The following is a 15,116-nucleotide window of genomic DNA, read 5'->3' on the forward strand; positions in this document are numbered from 1 at the left end:
CTCCAGTGGCCTAAGAGGTTGCTGCTTTTATCCCTTTCTTTCACCTGCTTTCTCAGCTATTAGGTCCTGCCCTCACTGCAAGCCAGCAGGGCAGTCCCCACAAGCAATTCTGTTTTCAACACTGAGAATTTTCTGATCAGGAGGTGCCCCTGTGCTTCATGGACAGTTTTGAGGGGCAGGAAGAGGGAAAGAGACATCAGTTTGTGGTGGAGGTTCCTAATGCAAAATGCATGGAACGGAGAACTTCCTTAAAACGGGATGTAAACCCCACAGCTAACACACCAGCTGAGTAACAGTGTGACATTCCCTAACCTTTTTGGTTGATCCAGTCTGTTTCAAGAAATCTAGGCGCAATCTCCCCCGGGGGTGGGAGGGATCCCAAATTACAGAGTGCTGAGCCTCCTTCCCTGCTGGGCCAGTTGAATGCACAAAAACATCAGGAAAGAGAGAAAAAAAAAAGTTCTGTAGTTCAACAGTGCTGTGACCTCGCTGTTTCATCCAGAGAGGTCAGATCTAATATGACCTTCAAATACCTCTGAGTCAAATTTCAGCCTCAGCCAAGCCCTAGACAAGCTACACCTTCCAAGCAGGAGCAGCACCCCAAGAGGAGGTGCCTACACAGAGGGGAGGTGATCTCCCTCCAGTGCATTGCCCCCAAATCCACTCCCACCCTTTTAACCCCTCAGCAGCCTGCTCAAAGCCAGCAAACCATCCCCTGCACACACACCTTTCCCAAAGCAGCAGCTCTCTCCCTGCAAGCTGCCAGGGGGGAGTTACTAAGAGGAGACAATTTTTAAAGAATGAAAGCTCCCTTTGAATGCAGGCTCCACTCTCTGCACTCACAGGCCTGTGTGCCTCAGGCTTTGTGCACCTGGAGCCCAATCCTGCACACTCCCCATAAAGCTCCCCTCAAAGGCAGCAAAATACTCTCAGGACTGCGCTTCCCATTCTGCCCTGTGTTACCTTTTTTGGTGCTTTCTCCCATACCCAGGAGAGCCCAGGCAAGCCCTGCAGATGGACAGTTATGCTCTCCTGGCCCTCTCTTTCTTAGGCATATATGGTTTCCTGTCCCTCTGTGCTCACACACTGGGATCAAATGTTCCAAGCTGCACCCTTGGCAGAGAGGGGTTAAGAACTCCACTGATCTTTAATACAAAGTAAAACTCAGGCAAGCCCACAAGAATAGGTCTCATGTAAGCAGCTACTGAGAAATCAGAGTATTTTCCACAGTCCCAGGACATTAAAGCTCTATTTGTCCTGCAGGCTCTCACTTTTCTGCAGTGAAAAGATCCCCCCACAGGCAGGGCTGCTCCAGCTGTGCAAAGGGAAGTGTGGAACAAGGAGGATTTCCAGTCAGGCTCCTGATGGAGCCTCCCTGGCATCTTCCTAGCACAGAAGCCATGAGAAAAGCCTTGCCCCACACCTTTGTGGTCTCCCCACCTGGAATGGAGCAGCGCTGCTCCCTAATCCTGGATGGGATTGAGCAAATACTCCATGTCACATGTGGCCCCATGAATGAGATCAATAAAAAACCTTCCCATCCAAATGCACTTCAATTTTCCCTCTAATGCCAGCCAGAGGATCTTACACCCTTCCCCACTCTCCTTTCAAATCTTTCAGTGTCATTGTTGCATTGTGCCTATCAGTGTTGGACAAGAAATAAAAGCACAAGCGAAGTGACCCCTTTCTCTGCTCCATGCCAGAATAATGCTGTGAGTATAGGAAGAAGCATTTGTAGAAAATCCCTCATTCTCCTAAAAAGTGCCTACATCACTCACTGTCAAAGTGTATTCAGAGTACACAGGACCCCTGAATCCATTAATGATGGTATTGATTTCACCAGCACTAATCCTGTGAATGAAGGCTGTGGAATGGATCCTCTTGTCATTGCAAGTGGCAACAAAGAGGAGTTTTTAGGAAAAACAAATTATTTCAATTGAGTCTCTTGTTCACAGTCATGTCATCTGGTATTTCTTCCCTCCCATCATGACTTAGGAGTCTACATTAACATATGCAGGTTTTTTTAAGATTGCCTATCAAAGCAGTTTCTCCAGTAAAGACAGACCTATCATTTCTTCAAATAATAGAGAAAAGTTCTGCCCTGCTTTACCTTCTTATCAATTACCTTTCCCTCATTACCAATTTAATAAAGCAAAAGCTTTGCTCCATTTGTAACTTATGTAAAAAGAGTCTGTTCTGTTGATTTTAGTGTGTGTAGTTTTGGGGTCCCATCCTGTCTAAATGGCAGGAGAGAAAGATGAGACTTGATGCAGATGAGAACTTGCAGCTACATTTAATGAGACAGAAAAAGAATGGAGGCAGAGTCTGAGGGTTCTCCAATGGCAAATCATACAAACACAGTCATTTCACAGTATGCTATCTAAAATAGACAAATTGTAATAAATACATGGTTCTTACAAAAAGAATTCTGCCTCCTTGTTTTCTTTGAGCTGCTGCCAAGGAGGGAATGTGTTATTTTCCCAAATTATTCTCCTGTCTGCCTTTTAGCAGGGGAAGCCTTCTGAGGCAGAGTTGTACAAAAGCTATGTACTCTGAAAAGAAATTCTCCTCTGAAAACAAGTACTCCATAAAAAAGTAACTTTAAAACAGTTATGTTCTCATTCTTCCAAACAACACTTGACACATGAGACCAATCTGTTCCATCCCTGCAGATCTGGCCAGAGATTAGCAGCTTGGTCAGTGTCTGTAGCTACCAGGCATTCATCTGCAGCAAACTTCCTCCCTTCATTTTCCCAGCCCTGTCCCTGAGAAATTCCCTGCCATGCAAGAACATCCTGCTATCAGCAGCCAGCCTTGCACAACGCTTTCCAACTGTCCCAACATGTCAAAGGAGCTGGGAAGGGGAGCCTGCTCGCCAGCTCTCCCCAGCAGCACTCTGACAAACACAGAGCCAGGCTTCCAAGAGAGCTCCAGTCCCACCCAGGCACATTCTTTAATCCCCCCCTCTTTTAACAGGAAAGACAACTTCACAAGAAACATTCTGGCAGCGCGCTGCCGAGCATGTTGGAGGCTGAAAACAAAAACTGATGCCATCTATTGTCAACAACACTTCTGTGAAAGGCTGCCATGAGGGACATCTGCTTCAGCGGGTATCAGATCACTCACATTAAGCAGAGCTTCTCTGTGTCTGTATCAGTTACACCCCGAGACTGCCCTTGCAGTGTGGAAGTGCACGTATTAAGTTGCAAAATTAAAAGCAATTCAGCAGACCTTAACGCGCTGAGAGGTTTCTCATTGGAATGCCTCCATTAAAAAAAAAAATAAAAAAGGGGGGAGGGGGGATTAAAAATAAAGAAAAGTGTTATTAGAATGGGTTATTGCTACTAACGAGCCCAGCAAAGGATGAGAAGTGGAGTGGTGGGATCTGTCCTTATTGAGGTCCAGCGGGGTGAGCAGACACGCATCCCCCGCCACCCGAGATCGCCCTCAGATCACCACGAACATCTGGAAAGGGGGAGCAGACACAGAGAGAGAGCAGCAGAGCAGAACCAGCCTCCCACAGCCCGTTCAGACCCGGGGCTGCTCCATCTGCAAGGCAAACCCGTCCCGCAAGCCCTCCCTTACCTCTGGCTGCAAAGTTCTCAGCTCTGGTAGGAAGGAAATGAATAACTGGCTGCTTGGGCAGGAGCGCAGCGAGAGAGGCACAGCAGCAGCCTCACACACACAGCCCTATTCAATAAAAGTGCAGCTTTTCCTTGGCCCCTCCCAAAAGTCAATGCTAAGTGAATACATATCCCTTATGTTTACAATTGGCGGGCGGCGGAATGCATTGTCCTCAATTTATTCCGAGGGGCAGCCAATGGCTGCGAGCAAGCCAAGGTGGGCTCAGCCTGCCTGCAGAGATGCCTGTCATTCCCCAGGCATGCTCAGGAAGCCACTCATCAGAAAACCAAGACCTAAAAAGCTCCGAAAATTCGTGCGAGCTGCCAAAAGTGTCTTGCTACATGCCCTTTTTTGGTTATCCTTAGCAGGGCCTCTGAAAGTAAATCCTCTGTCAGGAACAATCATAAGAAATGTTAATCTTGGAGAAGGAGGCTGTCTTGTTGGACACAAACGGAGCTTAAAAAAAGGAAATGCTCTGAATGGAAAGGGATACAATAAACATATTTACTTTTTGCACCAGGATTTTTTTAATATTTTTTTAATCAAATAATTTCACCACAGCTAAACTACATTGTATTTTTTTTTTAACAAGCACCACATGTAAAAGGCAACAGAAACACTCTGCTGTGCAGGCTTGATTCTGCAGAGAGAGACACCAGTGGGAAAGGCACATGAAAGATGAGTTGGCAGGCTTCACAGCCTGATTCCATTTCAAACAGCACAGTAGAAGTTACAGATAGGATAGCCATGTTCTGAAAAATAACTTTTAAAGAGATTCAAAACTTTGACAGTGATCCTTGGCAAGCTGGATTATTTGGGTGCACAGGTTTAGTTTATAGCTCCACAACTATTCCTTTAGAATTAAGCCTGGCTCATTTACTAAGAGAATAGCCCTACATCTCCTTAATACGACCAATACTTGCACAGTCTTTAAATATCATCAATAAAGTAAGCTTGGATTAATTTTTATCTTTGCTTTGCTTTAGTGTTCGCATGCTGCTGATAGCTTTGCAAATTATGCAGGCATCTTAAAAATGGACAAACAGATAAAGACTGGTCATGGAAACATACAAAGTACATAAACCAAGGATGAAAATAAAGATGAAAATGATTGCCTAGAAAATAGCACAGTACAGAGATCCCAACATGTACCAGCCACTAAGGAAGGCTGCAGAGCAGCTGACTGCTCTAAGGGAACGAGATTCCAGACCAGGAGATGTTGTGCAGATTCATATTTGACAATAACATACACAAAACCAGTTAGAGGGAAACTATGTGTGAGATGACTCTGCAGCTGAATGGGCTAAACTATTTTAATGCCTTTCTGGGTCCTTCTTTCTGGCCACTGGGCCCCACAGATTCAGTCACATGTGTAATGCAAGAAGGATCCAGTCCACAGACAGTAAACTAATCCTTATAGCATAAAAAAATAATTCAGAGTCAAATCTATGCAGATTTACAGCAAGAAATCATAATTATTTGAGTGCCATTTTAAATTTCACTGCTTTATTATATGAAGCAAAAAGTGGTGTTTGCTTTTTGAAGGCACTTTTTTCCTTCATTTTAACAACCCTTTGGAAAATTCTTCTAATGCCACACAGCTCCCATGATGTGGCCACAACAGTTTTAAATATTAAAAGGAATACCTGCAGCATATATATGACTTCGTTTGGTGGGATTTACTAGACAAGAGAGAACAAAACTCTTGTTCTCAGTCATTCCATTAACTGCAGAAATTATTAGCCTGTGTATCCATGAGCAAATAAAAAGAGGTAATGACATTATTCAGGAAGGAATTACAAATCTCTACTGGATTGTAGCATCCCTAGATTTTTAGGGTGGAAAACATGGAAGAATCCAGGCTAAGAAAAAAGCAGGATTAAGGGATGTAGGCTGTCAAAAGAGAAAAGTGAAGCTTAGGAGTACCCTCAGGTTCTCATTGCAGCACAGCCATCAACCCCTACAAACTCAGTGTCCAATGCAACAGGGAGCCAGAAGGGATGCACCACCTAAAGCTGAAAGCAACCGGGTTTTTTGTGGTATTTTACCTTTTTTAAACTGGGTTTTTTTAGTATTTTAGCTTTTTTTTTCATTCTCACCATGACTTTGATGCTCCCTTGCTAAAGCATCCCAAACTCCATGTTCCAAGTCACCTTCCAATCAAAATTCCACCAAAAAAACCCTCCAATTTTGCTTTGGGGTAATTACATCATGATTGTACAAGTCAAGTTTGCATCCTTCTTGCTCAGTTGAATTTCACCGAGAGGAACTTCCAAATTCCATGCCCTGAAGCTTTGAAGTCAACATAATGTCACAGAGCCCAGAGTTTTCCTGGAGATACCACTGGAAACCTGAGCTTTGAAGAATGCACAGTTAAACTCTGGTGGGTGCCCTTCCGCATCCTATGACAGGAGCCACCTGTAAATACAGTTATAACCTGCCTAAATCCACAGTTGTAGCAATTCAGGGAACTGCAGTGGTAGCCCTTGCCCTCACCACCAGGACTGCCAGTCGAGACACAGCCTCCCCTTTGCTTCAACAGTGAGAGACCCTTTGTGCCACAGCCCAGACCTAAAAATATTTCTGGGACTGGAATAACCCAAATCCTGGCTTATGATTGCACATGTAGGAAATAGGGAAAAATAGTTTATGCAGAAATGAAGCCCCTAAATCAAGTACAATTTTGATATCAATGCCTTATCACAGTCAGGAATGAGCACCCTGCAAGTGCTCATTGCTAAGCTCCAAAGTTTGATAACACAGGGCAGGGGTGGGACTGCTTGTGATAAGACTCAAAGCACTTCTACATTTTAGGTTGTTAGTGCAGTGTCTCCCTCAGAAGAATCATGTGGGAAGTAGCTGGAAATCTGTCGCGACTGGGCTTCTCACAGGTTTGTCAAATTTTCCTGCAAAATTTACTTTTTAAAGCTGAGTTAAATCTGTGGTCTGGAAATCCAGTGAATATCATCCCCTTGGGGGGCAGCTCTGGTTGCTGTGTACAGACACTGAACCATTGGCATTTTGGCACCACAAAGCCCTTGAGGCTCATAGACAGTGGTGGCTGGAGGTCCACTTGGGTCATTGCTGGTCCAGCCCCAGAGTGCCTTCTTCCCAAAGCAGCTGTGATCCCTGCTTGGAAAAACCTTGGGGGTATTTATGGATTTTTTTGCAAAACAATATTTTGCTTTTCAAAATGAAGTCATTATTATTATTATTATTGAGCTTTCCAAAATTATTTATCTTTTTATTTGACTTGGTGCAAGTGATCCCTACTGAGCAGCACTGTCCCACCACTGTCACTGCAATTCTTCAGCTGCCATTCCAGACACATCCTGAACCACCCCACACCTTCACATTCCCACAATACAGCAGGATGCACACAGAGCATCAAATACACCACAGGGAAGGCCATTCTTCCCATTTGTACCAAACTGGTTCTTGCCTCTCACCCCCAAATTGTCATTTTTTGTTGTCTTCACAGATAACAGTAGGTCAAACTGTCCTAATGCTCACAGCAAAAACACAGAAATCTTTAGAAAGTGCTATCAGATTTGGGTTCCCTTCACACCCCTGCAGTGCACGATTTCACTGTGAAACTCTGCCATCCTTTGTTAAGAGTCCTTTCCATCCCTGTTGTGCTCAGAGACATTCTCAATGACAAAACACATCCCTGGAGGGTCACATGGATGGGGCAGAGCTTGGTCCTACCCTGTACAACCTCTAAGGAGCTAAAGCAGGTATTGAGAGGAGAAATAGGATTCCCTTTCCTGGCAACATGAAACAAACTCCTCTTGCTCCTCACTACCTGTTGGAGTATTCAGCCCCTGAAAAACCAGGCACAACTGCACCATCCTTCACTTCCAGCCCTTCCAGAACAGAAGTGATAAGTGGAACGTCACCATCAAAGATGAGGGGCCCTTTCTGAGCTTACACAAGATGTCCAGGCTAACCAGGCCTTGCAGGAGGCCTCATTGCCTATACCAGGGTAGGTGGTGCCTGTGTCTCTTGGATGGATGGATGACTAAACCTTCTCTGGTCCCCAGGGGACACAAACTCAGGAACTGGGTTGGGTGAGGAGCACACCAGAGCAAATTCAGCAGCAGGAGCACTCCAGGAGACATTCACCAGCTCACACTTGGCTTTTCCCTCCTTTGAGGAGCAGCAGGAGATGTGCTGAGCACCCCAGCCCTGCTCACAGCCCCTCTCTCCCTCCAGGCCAGCTCACAGAGTGTGGCTTTGGCTCTGCACATTTTCCCAAACCTCCTGACAGCACCGAGAGACCCCAGTGTGGGTTTCCCCCGCCCCAGCAGACATTTCTGAGTGATGCCATGGCTGTGCCATTTCCACAGCTCATCTCACACATCTCCCAGGTGCTGGGTCTCACAGCTGAGGCCCCTCTGACACGAAGGTGAGGGAGCTGAGATTTGTGAGCCAGCCACCCAGCTGGCAGCTCTGGCTGGGGATTGCTGCTGAGGGAGAAGCCCACACACCACGAGCAGGTTTGATCATCCCCAAAATTACCTCCTGGGCACAGACAAGCTTCTTCTGTGTTAGACAGGCAAGAGGTAACTTTTTAGGAAAGTTTTACACATGCTGCTTCAGGCAATATCTTTTGGCCTGAAACAGCACAACCCATAGGAGTTCAAAGCCACCAGCATGCTCAAGGAGGGTGTAAAAACTACCACAAAAGAGAGCAGGGAAATATGAGCATCTCTTCAAACACGGGGCTGTGTGCAGTGCAGTGTCAGTCAGCAAAAGGGGGGGGGGGGGGGGAAAAGGGGGGGGAATACATAAAAAAAAGGAGGGGGAATACCTAAAAAAAAAAGGAGGGGGAATACCTAAAAAAAAAAGGAGGGGGAATACCTAAAAAAAAAAGGAGGGGGGGAATACCTAAAAAAAAAAAAGGAGGGGGGGAATACCTAAAAAAAAAAAGGAGGGGGGGGGAATACCTAAAAAAAAAAGGAGGGGGGGGGAATACCTAAAAAAAAAAGGAGGGGGGGAATACCTAAAAAAAAAAAGGGGGGGGAATACCTAAAAAAAAAAAGGGGGGGGGGAATACCTAAAAAAAAAAGGGGGGGGGAAAACCAAAAAAAAAAAGGGGGGGGGAATACATAAAAAAAAAAAGGGGGGGGGAATACATAAAAAAAAAGGGGGGGGAATACATCAAAAAAAAGGGGGGGAATAACCCCTAATGCTGCTTAGACATAGGATTGGAATCTAAGGACTGAGAAGGGGGCACTTCCTAACCCAAATTCCAGCCTCAATCTGCCTAGGACTCATTCATATCCAGTGCAAGAGCCAGAGCCCTGCAAGGAGCCATTCCCATCATGGATTTTTAGCACACGTCCAGGGCACAAAGTCTCTCACTCCAAGTGGCCCAAACCCCCCATGAATGGCAAGGTCTGTGCTCTGCTACCTGAGAAGCAACACAATTCTTCACAGTGCTAAGGAAAGCAATCGGTGAATATTGGATGCTGTTGAAGGTTCAGGAATCAAAAAGCAGGTCATGAAAACCAAGCAAGGAATAGATAGTACCAGTTTTCAGCTTTCCAAGGGTATTTGGAAAGAAAAGCCCCCAAGGCTACAGAAAATAGACTACGCACCCTAGAGTAGGATTTAGTCAAGTGTTTCCATGAGCAGCACTTCCTCACCTTGGATTAAAGTAATTAAAAGTTTGGCATATAATTACGCCTTTTTACCATTCATTTTGGTGTGGTGTACCTGTATATCCAGTAATACACAGATATTGTAAGTGAAGTATTTTATTTCTCTGAGTTAAGACAAATAAATACATGCAAAGCACATTTATACCCTAAAAAAGATCAAAACTAAAACGACATCAAAAAAACCTGCTGGAAAAAGATATTTTGCTCACAACAAGAAAGAATTAATCATGGTCACAGTGACTTTACCTTACTAAAAGCAAAGCAAACAACATAGTGGCCCATATTCCAAAGAAAACAGAATACCTGCACTTTTCCACTACAAAACTAAGCCCAGCTATTAGTACACAGTGCCCCCCAAAGAACAGAGACTTCACAGCACCTTCACTCACTTGCAGAAAAAAAAAAAAAAGGCTCTTCTGCGATGCTTCCAGAAGTGGGGATTTTACTCACTTTTTCTGCAGGTGAACACAGAATAAGGGATTCCTGCTCTCAGGAATCCCTTGTTTAAAGAACATGCCCACTTCTCACACAGAGTACCATCTATGGATGTGTATAATTTTCCAAACACCTCCATTTTCCACTACCAGTCATGAAAAAGGACACACAATACAAGCAGCAGTGCTCAACAATTTCTACAGTGTCTCTATGTGCCTTATTTTGAGACAAATCAGTGCCTTTGCCCCAAACAATTACACAGTACACACTCCTCCTTGCAAATTTGGCTTTAATTCCAGTATTGTTTTCCAGGCAGAAGAGATGGTGCCATCATCTGCTTTTGCAACCAGCTTACAAATTACACAGCTGCTGGTACAGGGTGAGGCTTATTCCTTGGCCTTGATTCTCCCCTCCCTTGGAGCAGGCCACACCAAGTATCAGCCTAATCAAATCAATATTCTCTGACATCTCCCATTGTCACAGCAATGTGAGAACCAGCCCCCTTTGTGCTCTGATGCTAATGAACCATTCAGCCTCAGCAGCGTGGCTCAGGCAGGGAGCAGAGGTTGGGGCAGGGTCATTGACTTGGGCTCCAATGAAAAGCAGAGCTTGCATGGGCAAAGCCAGTTTAAGTCCCATGTTTGCAAACAACACTTGTGATCTTCATTTAGTTCTCCTGTGCCTGCTGTAAGAGAATTCAGCACTTGCAGCTGCTTCTCAGTGCATCCCTGAGGATGGAAAACCATGGAGAGAGAAAGGCACCTCAAGCAACTGAATTTATTCAATAAAAATGAAGCAGAGGTAGCTGCTGGAAAGAATACCTGATTCTGCCAGTATTTGCTTCAAGCAGTGAATTTATTACTGTCCACACTTCACCACTGCCTAAGGGGAGCAGTGTGAATACAGTCACCACTTTACAGCAAGCTCATGCTTTATTTTAATGACCTTGCTCCAATTCTGTTTCTAGAGAAGTGGAAAGGCAATACTCAACTCTCAACTGGCTGTCTGGAGTTGTTCTTTTGTAAGACAAGGATCTCCTCAGGTGCCAGTTCCTCAGAGAAGCCATTTATCATCAGCAAAGGCTCCTGAATCTTTGCATTGGTAAATGGGATACAAGAAGTGCTTCCAGATACCTCAAATAATGTCTGTAAGGAATCACTGCTTATCTGCTTTAGCAGCATCAGAGGAAACCAGCAATGCAAGCAGCTCACAGTTTTCTATGGGTGTTCATTGGCTTTGTGTTCCTGATTCATGAGTTACCACAAAAAATGAACGTGGGTATGTCTGTGACACATGTTCAGAGTGTCCCTCACCAAACACACCTCAGAGCTGGCTTGATAACAGCCTCAGGATAGAAAGCTCAAAAAAAGCAGCAGCCTTTTCCCCATTAAACATCAAAAAGACATCTTTAAGAGCATTTGGTTGAGGATTCATTAATTTTTTCCTATAAAGAAAATAAATTCTTCTTCCATGAAACTCTTTAGATTATTCTATGCTACCTTTTACAAAGACAGCCCCACTACCACACTCCTCTCACTTCCAGCACTCAGCCTCTCAAGTCATCAGGAGCAATTCCCAGGGCTGCAAGTTTAGATACTGATGATATAAACCAGTCACCAGTGGCTCATGGTTAACATCTTTATTATTTTCAGCCACAGAGACAACATTCATAAATAAAAAATAATCAGTGGACTTTTTTTTTAAAGCACAAATATGGAAAGAATTATGCCTGCCTTGACAAAAGTCTTTTCACCACTACTAAATGCTTCTGGGTTAAGGGGAGGGGTGTCCTCGCCAGCATCTACCACATTTGATATTATAACCATCAGGGTAAACATGCACATCCCTTGAGTCAGAGCTGCTTCTGAGTGTCAGAATGTTTGTTGAATTCATAGCTAACAGCCATTGTTTGGATTCATTAGAAGAAATATCACAAGTTGGACTTTTTCTAGAACTTAGCACACTTTTCTTCTTTTCTTTGTTTTGTCATAGTAACATTGATAGGTTTTATAAGAAGTATCCTTAGCTTTTAAAGAGGATTTTAATTGATAATGGGTACAGAAACTCACTCCTGCCTTTTTCCCCTAGGTTGGAAGAGACCTTCAAGATTATCAAGACCAACTCAGCCCCAGCTGAACCCTGGCACCCAGTGCCACATGCAGGCTTTGTTAAACACACCCAGGGATGGTCAGTAGCAGGCAGACCATTCCAGAACTTTATCACCCTCTCTGTAAAAAATATTTTCTTAATATCTAACCTATATTTCCCTTGATGCAGCTTGAGACTGTGTGCTCTGTTTCTGTCAGTTCCTGGAGAAAGAGCCCAGGCCCACCTGAGCACAGCCACCTTTCAGGAGTTGTAGAGAGCGATAATGTCACCCCTGAGTCTCCTTTTCTCCAGGCTGAGCACCCCCAGCTCCCAACTTTCGGTGTTCAAAACAAGTATTAACTATTCCAAATTTGATTTTTAAAGACAGCCACTCAGGTTACTGAATTTGGCATCTGAGCAGTTAAATACAATTGAATACTCACTCAAAATCACTGAGTTTTCATACATAGATGCATGCCAATCAAATACCACAGAAACAGCTGAATTCCCTGCCTGGCCCTCCTGGCAACACTTCCATGGATAAACTCCCCATCCTTCAGGGAGACACCAGCCCGGTTTCTGACAGCCCCTGAGCCACACCATAAAACCACTGAGCTGCAGGAGCAGGCACTGGGGCAGCTGCAATGCACATCTCCGTATTTCAAACCACTGTCATCCCGCCCCCAGTGCATGTCAGGAGCTCATAAAACCACAGAGAGGGGATTTGCTGGTTCCCCCCAGCCCACATGAGCAGGGATTGCTCCTCAGTGCTCAGCAGAGGAATCCCACCAGCCCCCAGCATCCTCCTGGAGCTGTTGGGAAACGCAAGGGAAGCTCCCCTCTGCCTCCCACAGCTCCATCCCCACCTGTGCCAGAGGCACACTGAGCACTAAATGGAGTTTGCACAATGCTATCAACAGGCAAAGTTCTATTCAAGCCCTTCACAGGGGTGGTCAGAGTCCCAAATGCCTCGCGGGGGATTCCAACATTTCCAAAATGTCCTCGAGTTTGTTATTTAGTTAAAAGGAAAAAAAAAATTCCAGTTAAGTTTGATGTATATCTCCTCTTCATAATGTCAAATGACGTCCTTTCTAATTCTCCACTGAACTTTATAATACATTTTTATAATAAATACTTTGTAATAAAGTATTCCCAGAAATATAAATGAATGCTCTGATAATGTGCAACAACTGCTCTCAGAACCCCTTCAATAACATTTCAACAAAAAATGCAACAAAAAAAAAAACTTCTGAAACACAGTCCAGTGACATCCAGCAAATCTATAAATAAAGACTCCAACAGAGCTAATTTCAGCTCCTGAAATATTATTCATTCATTGTTTTCTATTATGATTTCTTGGCAGCCATTAAGGATGGGCGAAGAAGCGCAGAGAAATATCCAGAAAAATATTTAGCTTGAGCTTTTTGACACAGTGACCAATTTCCCCATTGCTTTTTAATCTTATCTTCCAGATTAGTTGTGATTGATTAGCAAATTCCTGCAGTACAAGTTCTGCCTTATGAACTTCAACTTCATATGCTCAAAGGGATTAGTAAAAGGCATTTTGATTCATTGTCTCGAAGGGGAAGGGTGTTTTCTATAAATCCTGTCCAAATTTAATCAGGAATAAAAATATATTGGTGGTTACATACTGCAAAAGTATGGGAAATTGGACCACTTATTGTTTCAGGCCCAGGCCACCCAAGATTTGGGAGGATTTGGCAGCTTTCAGAAAGTACCACATGAGAGACAAACAAAACAACCCAGATGGTTGTGCTTCCCTCAGCTGCAAGGCAATGCCATCAGAGAGGCCTTGACTCACACAGAAGCATTTCCATTTTGAAAAGGTCAGGGTTTTTTTAATTCCTATACCAAAAATCATTCTTTCCTTCCATTTTCTGTAAGCAAACTTATGTTAATGTTGTGGAAATTCTCAAAACCCAGCCCCAAACCAACCCAGCCTTACAAGATCCCTCTCCAGACATTGCCTATTTTTCTCTGAGAAATATCAGCTGAAGGAGTGCACAAACACGAGAACTAAGTAGTTTGCTCCACTAGTCCAAGTATTAAATAGTTCAGTCAGCAAGCCATCTTAAAATTTTCCTGTATCCTTCGTTTTACTAGCCTGGTATGTTGAAGTTTCTGTCAAAAGAGAATATCCTCTGCCAGAAACCAGGATAAAGAGAGAAGAGAAAGGAGGTAGATACACTCCCTGGAGGAGCCTGTCCAGTGGTAGGAGGAAAATGAGCCCAGGTTTTCAAAGCAGGATTTGCTTTTTTCTGTAGTTACGCATCTATCACAGGCTATGCCCATGCAGTGTACAGGAGGTTTGAAAGTGCCTTTAAAACACCCATGTTTGTTGCTTTCACCAACAGGACAAAGCAGCAGTCCAGAGAACAAGAGTAGAGATCTGGAAATAGCACAAAGGGAGATGAGTCTGTACAAAATGGGGGGAACTCCGCATCAGAGCCACAGCTCCCCCAAAAGGAACTGGAGTTCAAATTTCTGAACCCCTGAAATTTGCTGAAAGGCTGCACATGACCCAAGAAATCTGAACATCACCGAGAAATGAGTAGCTGAAAGGTCAGTGAAGCTCAAGGTGGCAGCTGGATGTGTAAGGCTGTAGGTCCATTACTGAGAACTAATTTGGTATTTGGGGTGGTGGTGGCAGCATCCCTGATGGATACAAGACAGTGTTTACAGCCACAGCCTTAAGGCCTCAACACTACAAGAATAAATCAGTCAAGCCAGGCAATTTCCAAACCCTTCCCTTTTTTATAGCCAAGCTTTACTTTATAAAGTGTAGAAAAAAACCCAGTACTTGATTCCTGCTGTCATCAGTGCTCAGCCCCTGCATCTCCTTTCCCCACAGAGAGCCCTGCAGAGCAGGCTGGGGATATTCTGAGGATATTCTGTGCACCAGCACTGTCAGCACAGACACACAGAAAGCCCTGTGGCTCACATCACCGCAGGCTCAATGAGGTGTGAGGCACTCCAGTCTGTGCTCTGAGCTCTCAAACCTGAATTAACATCTGTGTCTCTTCCAGCAAACACAAGGACAGTGTTCAACAGAGCACTGAGATTAAGAGGAAAGTGGGGATTTAGAATTAAGTCTGTGGCAGGACTTTGGCTTTGTGCAAACTCCTCAGGAGCTGTCACCACAAGCAATATTTCTGTAGGTTAGGTAAAGGCTCACTTTGCACATATTCTGGTGTTAGAGATAAGATTTCTCTCCAATGCAATTTTCCCACTCTCTGCTTTAAACGAAGAGGCACAAACTCAGGATTTCTACCTCAGCAAAGC

General features: G+C 44.3%; 1 protein-coding gene across 9 annotated transcripts in view; it reads right to left on the reverse strand.

Moving 5' to 3' along the window:
* CALD1 (caldesmon 1) overlaps window positions 1-15,116 on the reverse strand; it is a 202,585-nt gene that overhangs the window by 159,915 nt on the left and 27,554 nt on the right. For 4 of the 9 annotated variants that reach the window (XR_010443035.1, XM_064735460.1, XM_064735470.1 and 1 more), the window contains exon 1: window positions 3,586-3,809. The exons of 2 other annotated variants lie outside the window; for them this stretch is intronic. The gene's annotated coding sequence lies outside the window, so the exon portion shown is untranslated. Of the gene's footprint in view, window positions 1-3,585; window positions 3,810-15,116 lie in introns of those variants that run through there. 3 more of the 9 variants (XM_064735513.1, XM_064735497.1, XM_064735526.1) reach the window with 2 other exon arrangements.

This window comes from Zonotrichia leucophrys, chromosome 1A (genome assembly GCF_028769735.1).
Source record: "Zonotrichia leucophrys gambelii isolate GWCS_2022_RI chromosome 1A, RI_Zleu_2.0, whole genome shotgun sequence".
NCBI lineage: Eukaryota > Metazoa > Chordata > Aves > Passeriformes > Passerellidae > Zonotrichia > Zonotrichia leucophrys.